We start from the raw sequence: 6148 nt of genomic DNA, 5'->3' as shown, positions 1-6148 counted from the left end.
CAAGCAACATTCAGCAGGAGGATTTCATTAAATAAATGACCACGGGCCCAGGGGTGCCCAGGCAAAGGTCTATGTTTGAACCTTAAAGGGATCAAGTACAAGTATTTACATGATAAACACATTTATTGTTATCATTAAAACACATTTCAACTTGTCATCTGATTCTGATACCCCATCCCCCCGCTGTTATTGTGAAAAAGGTGCGGTCGAAACACTTGGTCAGTCAGATGTGTGGAACACACACGATAAGCATTGTGCAGCTAATGTAAAGCAGGGAGTGACTAGAGAGTCAAAATACCTCACCAAAGGCTAAAATCAGGGGTAGAAATAGAAAAGAGAGCAAACAGAGAGCAAAAGTGAACGAAAGAAGCAGAGAGGCGATAGTCAATTTTTTGCCAAGCATGAAGCACCAGGTATGATAAGCCAAGCTGAACGTGGCAGGAGCTAGTGTAGCAATTAAAACTTCAGCTAGCTAGCTTAACCTTTAAATAACGTTAGCATGTTCACTTAACTAGATAAGAAAATGTCCTTAAAAGTGGGATGGGTACCAAAACCTGGTATTAAATGGGCCCCGAAGCTAAATTATTAAAAACTGTAGTATCAGTAGGTCCTTTTTAACGCTTTGGTGTAATTTATAATCACGCTGCTGCAGCCTCTTTTCTCTCTTTCAGGGCTGTGCTCCACATACACACACACTAAGGTGACTAGATCCCAACAAACCAAATGTGGGACAAAGAGCAGGCTATGTTTGTGTGGGACAATGTGGGACGCATTACCAATGCTGAGATGTCTACATTTTTTATATGATGACTGTCTAAATAAAAAAAATAAAACATCGCAATTTTTTCCGGCTCTATATAGGACGAGGGGCAGCAAAGATGGTGACAGGTCCACCTGCACTTGACCCACGTTTGTGCAGTTTCATTGACATCAAACACAGCCCCTTGATGACAGCCTTCCCTGCTTTCTTCACAGCCATTGGATACAATAATTTTATTGAAATTTTAGATTGGATTCCAGTGAGATATTATTGAGTTGATATAGTGACTTTGCTGTTGTAAACATTACTTTTTCTTCTCTAGAAACACATTTTTATTAAATAATATATTTTAGCAATTATTTATTAATTGATAAAAAACAAACCGATAAGGAGTATCGATAAGAGTAATAGTAATGATACAATCCTAACGATTCCCATCCCTACTTATATTGCAACCTGCTGGAATTACTAAAGTTTACAATTAGCTAATTGTTAGGCCTAAAGTCAGCAAGAAAATAATCCGACTTTTCCAATGATATCACCCTCTATCAGAAACTGAGGAAGAGACGTGCATCCCCACCATGCAGAGCAGGTCCACTGAAGCAGAGACTAGCATCCCCACCACACAGAGCAGGTCCACTGAGAGAGACAAGCATCCCCACGACACAGAGCAGGTCCAGTGAAGTAGAGACTAGCATCCCCACCACGCAGAGCAGGTCCACTGAGAGAGAGACTAGCATCCCCACCACGCAGAGCAGGTCCACTGAAGGAGAGAGACAAGCATCCCCACCACACAGAGTAGTTCCACTGAAGTAGAGACTAGCATCCCCACCACACAGAGCAGGTCCACTGAGAGAGAGACAAGCATCCCCACGACACAGAGCAGGTCCAGTGAAGTAGAGACTAGCATCTCCACCACGCAGAGCAGGTCCACTGAAGTAGAGACTAGCATCCCCACCACGCAGAGCAGGTCCACTGAGAGAGAGACTAGCATCCCCGCCACGCAGAGCAGGTCCACTGAGGGAGAGACAAGCATCCCCACCACGCAGAGCAGGTCCACTGAAGTAGAGACTAGCATCCCCACCACGCAGAGCAGGTCCACTGAGAGAGAGACTAGCATCCCCACCACGCAGAGCAGGTCCACTGAAGGAGAGAGACAAGCATCCCCACCACACAGAGTAGTTCCACTGAAGTAGAGACTAGCATCCCCACCACACAGAGCAGGTCCACTGAGAGAGAGACAAGCATCCCCACGACACAGAGCAGGTCCAGTGAAGTAGAGACTAGCATCTCCACCACGCAGAGCAGGTCCACTGAAGTAGAGACTAGCATCCCCACCACGCAGAGCAGGTCCACTGAGAGAGAGACTAGCATCCCCACCACGCAGAGCAGGTCCACTGAGGGAGAGACAAGCATCCCCACCACGCAGAGCAGGTCCACTGAGGGAGAGACAAGCATCCCCACCACGCAGAGCAGGTCCACTGAGGGAGATACAAGCATCCCCACCACGCAGAGCAGGTCCACTGAGGGACAGACTAGCATCCCCACCACACAGAGCAGGTCCACTGAAGTAGAGACTAGCATCCCCACCACACAGAGCAGATCCACTGAAGTAGAGACTAGCATCCCCACCACGCAGAGCAGGTCCACTGAGGGAGAGACTAGCGCCCCCACCATGCAGAGCAGGTCCACTGAAGTAGAGACTAGCATCCCCACCATGCGGAGCAAGTCCACTGAGGGAGAGACTAGCGCCCCCACCATGCAGAGCAGGTCCACTGAGGGAGAGACTTGCAACTTTTAGCAAAGATCTGAGCCCATTGGAACTACTCAAATAAATACACAGGTTGTAGCTCCAAAGTATCTATGGAGTCCTATGCATACTCCTGCGCATCTTCCGCACATTACCAGTGGCCTGGCATTCAGCAAAATAAAACTAATTAAAAACTATTTGCGCTCCATGATAAGCCAGAAAAGGCTCAATGGACTTGCCATACTCTCCATTGAGAGAATATTGGTCCAAAGACTGGACTTTTGTGGGTGGGTGATGATGGACGGTGCTGGAGTGGTGTGGATGAGGGCAGTGCTGCAGGAAGTAGTTGCTGCTGTTTTTTTTAAATAAATAAAACAAAAATCGTTGAGTAAGATAATTCTTTATTAGAATATACATTTTTCGTATCCAGGCTGGCAATGAGCACGTACAAGCAGTGTAAAAGCACTCCACACAGTCAAAGTCTGGCGAGTTTTCCAATTTGGAAAACGTTGTCACCCTGTACATAAATCCTGATGGAGGCCCTGATTAGGTCATATCAGAGATTTATGACAAGCGATTACTAATGATCGTCTGTTCTACTCTTAATTGTTAATTTTGTTATACGTTGTAGATTATTGTAGGAGTGTACATAACATTTCAATCATGCCAAAAACACACTTACCAAGGAGATCAGAGTGGCTAAGGGAAGCTACTTTGAGAAGCTGAAAAACACATTTTCAGCTAACGACCCTGCATCAGTGAGTGCATTAACATGGACACCAGAAAGAATCGTATTATTGAGAGAAAGCTGAATTACTGTTTACATAACTGTTTATGTTACTGTATACACTTAACTCATGTATACATACGGCTTGGTAAGAAAGTAGCATTCTCCATAGCAACATAATATCCACGCAATGCTAGTGTAAATAACAAACACAGCATCTGAGAAAGACTTTGCAATTTTACTCTGTTTACCTCACTTTATTTACATATATTCCACAGCTATTGCTGTGCTTGTTTCCTTACATTTAAATTGCAACCTGCAGCAGAATTGCGTGGCAATAATGGGGTTTTCTCTCTTACGTAAAACACCAGAATAACCACAATGTATGAGTGCATATATACAGAGGTAAGGGACAGTCAATAATTTACACTGGTGTTTAAAAATGGGTATAGCTTATTGTGTATGTGCTTTCTCTACTGTACTCCTGGAAATGTTGAAGTCTTTCTGCTTTGTTTACTTCATGTTTGGCTCCATCTGATGAAGTGAGTTACCCTGGCCTGCTCACACACATCCACACTCTTCATAAACTTGTCAGAATGCCGCTTGTGTGTTTACATGGCCAGGTCTTTCTGGTATGCTTCAAATGCTCCACCATCATCCCCAAGATCAAAGGACTTAATGACTACAGACCCACCGCTTTGACATTTGAGGTCATTAAGTCATTTGAGAGATTGGTTTGCCCACCTGAAGGACATCACTGGCCCCTTTCTGGACCCCTTTCAATTTGCTTTTTGAGCAAACAGGTCTGTGGATGATGCGGTCAACATGGGATTGCATCATATCCTGCAACATCTGGGCATACCAGGGACATATGCAAGGATCCTTTCTGTGGACTTCAGTTCAGCTTTCAACACCATTATCCCAGCTCTCCTATGGAATAAATAACACCAGCTCTCTGTTCCCCCTTCTATCTGCCAGTGTATCACCAGCAGCAGATAGTGAGACTGGGGTAACTCACTTCCAGCAACTGGATGATCAGCATTGGTGCCCCCAGGGATGTGTGCTCTCCCCACTACTCTTCTCCCTGTATACCAACAACTGCACTGCCAAGGACCCCTCTGTTAAGCTCCTGAAGTTCACAGACGACACTAGTGTCATCGGTCTCATAAAAGATGCCGATGAGTCTGCATAGCAAAGGGAGTTCGAACAGCTAGCTGTCTGGTGCAGTCATAACATCCTGGAGCTGAACATGCTCAAAACAGTGGAGATGATTGTGGACATTATGACATATTAGTGAACACCCCAACATTGACCCAGCTCACCATTCAGGTTCCTGGGCACTACCATCTCACAGGACCTGAAGTGGGAGACCCACATTGACTCCATTGTGAGAAAGGCCCAGCAGAGGTTGTACTTCCTTCAACAGATGAGGAAATTCAACCTGCCACAGGTGCAGCTTATACAGTTCTACTCAGTAGGCATTGAGTCTGTCCTCTGCACTTCTATAACTGTCTGGTTTGGTTCAGCTAACAAATCAGACATCAGAAGACTACAAAGGACAGTTCGGACTGCTGAGCAGATTATTGGTTCTCCCCTTCCCACCCTCCACGAACTGTACACATCCAGAGTGAGGAAAAGAGCTGAACTATTGACTTCTGGCCGGTATAAATAGACTTTATATTCTATTCACTTCATTTTTATTCTATTTTTTATGATTTCTGTACTGTTTGTGCACTGGAAACTTCTATCACCAAGTCAAATTCTTTGTATCTTTAAGCATACTTGGCAATAATGCTCATTCAAATTCTGATCAAATATTTCAAAATAAGAGTCCCCAGTGTATTTCAGCCTTTAAAGTTAAAAGATCCACGCTGTTGAATTTTCCCCCTTGTTAAATACAACATCTGGAATTTAATTCAATTTGGGCTCTTGTTGCCTCTGTCTGGCACTCCCCATCAAAAGAACATTTAATATACGCTACCAATTTTATAAACTATTGGCAGACAAATTTCCTTTAAACACATTATCATATCACCAAAATCCAATATTGGTTGACCTCTAATTTGCATTTATTTATATAATGGTGATAAGCAATGGCCATGTTGAATGTGTGCCCCTGCCTGTTTAAGAGTCTGTGATGAATTATTTATTTTCAGATTGTGTGGGTTTGTTTTGGTATGTAGATACAGTATTAAAAAAATGTGCAGCCACCCTGGATTCATTCAGCAGACAAAAAGTCCTAAGATTTTGTATGAGTTATCAGTGATTATTTAAAACTGTAGGCAAACTGGTTTGAATATTCAAACATCCATGAGTAATTTATCAAAAAGAAACATCAGTGTTTACGTGAACATCACTCTCTAGTGGCAACAATCATCGTCACATGAAGACAAACTTTCCTGTCGTCATCACAAGAATCGATATTATTCATACATTGGCTGGAATGAAGAGTGACATCTGCAAAGCATTTTTATCTGATGCTTTCTTTAATAAAAATTGTTACAAACTTATGAGTTTGAAAACAATGGCAACTGGGAATCAGAATCGAGGCCGATCACCTGAAAAGCGAAAAGCGTCATTTGATAGCAATTAAGAGCAGAATTGTGTAATTAAAAGCAGAGTCAAACAGCTCCGCAGTGGCAAAGCCCCGGGGATTGATGAGATCCGACCAGAAATTCTGAAAGCTTTGGATGTGGAGGGGGTGTCATGGATGACACGCCTCTTCAACATTGCGTGGAAATCTGGGACAGTGCCTAAGGAATGGCAGAACAAGGTGGTGGTTCCCCTCTTCAAAAAGGGGGATCAGAGAGTGTGTGCCAACTAAAGGGGTATCACACTTCTCAGCCTCCCTGGTAAAGTTTACTCCAAGGTGCTGGAGAGGAGGATTCGGCCGATTGTCAAACCTCGGATT

Source organism: Xyrauchen texanus, chromosome 11 (assembly GCF_025860055.1).
Source record: "Xyrauchen texanus isolate HMW12.3.18 chromosome 11, RBS_HiC_50CHRs, whole genome shotgun sequence".
NCBI lineage: Eukaryota > Metazoa > Chordata > Actinopteri > Cypriniformes > Catostomidae > Xyrauchen > Xyrauchen texanus.
The sequence above is the reverse complement of the archived record's forward strand: the minus strand, read 5'-3'. Positions refer to the sequence as shown.